A 2,387-nucleotide genomic window follows, 5' to 3' on the forward strand; every position below is an offset into this window, starting at 1 on the left:
GCCCATAGATTGGGTACATTGATTTTGTTATCCACAGGATGCAAAGTGCTGGGATGGGTCTGATTTCAGTGACGTGTGGCCCTTCCTTTTGGACATCTCAGTCTCAGGGCATGATGAGGCTGGAAGGACGCAGCCAACAAAGAGATGTGGCACAAAGCCTTATATCAGTGCTTCTCTCTCTATTCTCCCTGGGCCTCTCTGCTTTAAATGGCCTGGTCTTCTATTTTTTGAAAAGAACATTATGTCCCCTTCTACCAGAGGGCCATGCACCTACTGTCCCCTTCACTTGGAGTCTATGTTCCACCTGTTAATTCCTACTTCACTCACACCCCAAGAGCCCCTTCTTTGTGGAAGGTACTCCAATCCCTAGGCCGGGTCTGTATCTTTTTCTGCAAACTCACACATCATTTTGTAGTTAACTATTACATGATTACTTGATAAGGCTATTTCCTTTATCCAATGGCGAAGTAAGTATGGGCAGAAGCTGTTTCTGCTTCTATCCAGCATGGTTTCTTTTGGGCTTAGCACATGGTTGGTACATAGTAGAAAATCCACAGAAATGGCTGTTGAATGAATGGATGGATGAATCAGTTAATGCGAGTGCTATTGCGGTAGCCCAGAGGAAGGCAATGTGAACTTGGACAGAGAGCTGGAGAAGTCCTCCCAGAGAAGGGCCCTAGGGCTAGATTGGAGCTAGATCTTGAAGGATGGGCTGCATTCTCCAGGCAGAAAAGGTCACAAGCACATTCAAACACATAGAAAGGTGACAGGTAAAAGGGCCTTTGAGACGATTTGGTTTCTTCTATGTGGGCAGAGCACTGGCTGTGTTTGGCCATCACTGGACATGAGGCTGAAGGGTTGGCTGGAGCCAGATGTATACCCTGAGATAAAATTTAAAACATAATCATGGAGAAAAATAGGTGGCACCACAGGCTTAAAACCTCAAAACAAGGGAAGAGCATTATCAGAACTGCATTTTAGGATGACCATTTTGGCAATAAGCGGTTGATGGATGAGATAGTAGTGTTAGTGGAAGAATAGAGATCAGCGAGAGATTATAATGCAGGCAAAAACCAAAACAAATGAGAAGGGCCCCGTTGGAGGTGATGACTGTGGAACAGAAGAAGGCAGAATTGACATGGGTTGGTTAGTGAGTTGAACATTTTATTGCAAACCCAAGTATCGGGCGGCGCCTATGGCTCAAAGGAGTAGCACACCAGCCCCATATGCAGGAGGTGGTGGGTTCAAACCCAGCCCTGGCAAAAAAAAAAAAAAAACTGCCAAAAAAAACAAACAAACAAGCAAACCCAAGTATCCAAATTGTTACTCCTATTTGCATTGTGAAATATAGTGTTGACGCTGGATTCTGAATCCTGAAACAAGGATCAGCGTGCCAGTGGTTTATTTTGGAGGTAATCCCAGGAAATTGCCATTGAGAAATAGGAAAATAAGGCAGGGAATTGATGGCAGCCACTATGACGTGAACTCATAAGCAGGGTTCCACAGAGGACACATGAGGCTCAAAACCCACAGGGGACCCTTGAGAGACAGGGTGGAATAAACCTCAGAGTTTGCCTGCTCAAGGAGTGAGAACATGGGTATTTATTCACTAAATTCTTTCCATGATTGTCCAAGAACTGTTTCTGGAAATGTTATGTCCTTGGGATTTCCATCCTGTCCATGCATGTGGTTGAAAGAACCCCTGGCAGAGGATGGTGGATGTTCTCCATAGGAAGTGCATGGGATGGTGAATTGCATGGGGATAGAGCTTTGCTGCTGATAACATTTGCAATATATCTTATCATTGAGGGGGTGTCTACGGTTCTTGACACTTCAGGTATATTTTATAATTTGATTCTCAGGGTAGCCTCAGGAAATAAGAATCGCCATTCCCAGCTTCCAGAAGAGGAAATTGAGTCTTTCCATGGTGAACTATCATGCTCAAGGAAGTACACCGAGGACATGTGTTGTGGTGAGTTACAAGACAGAGTCCAAATCCATGCTCTTAACATCTCACCATGCACACGTTTATTTGGATGGGTCAAACCAGTTCTGCCCTTGACTGATGGTGCTTCGTGGCAGTTTTGGAGACTCTGTGCTCTTTTCTTGGCCTCCTCGTGTCTCTGTCTCACCAAGGGCCCTTGCCTTGCTTCTGAGTCCTTCCCTTTGGCATTAGGAAAGTAAATCGACTCTGTAGTCAGCACACAGCACTTTTAAGGGAAAGTGTTTGTCTTACGGTGTGTTCAAGGAAATATAATTACCCCCTCCAAGGGAGTCTTCTGGCTGTTTACAAACCTCAGATTATAATTGGTAGGCAGCTGATTATCACAACAACCCACAGGGAATACGCCACAATCTGTGCTGCTAGGGGAGGGATGCCCTCCTCT

This window comes from Otolemur garnettii, unplaced genomic scaffold, assembly GCF_000181295.1.
Source record: "Otolemur garnettii isolate 467f Iridium unplaced genomic scaffold, OtoGar3 scaffold00047, whole genome shotgun sequence".
Classification (NCBI taxonomy): Eukaryota; Metazoa; Chordata; class Mammalia; order Primates; family Galagidae; genus Otolemur; species Otolemur garnettii.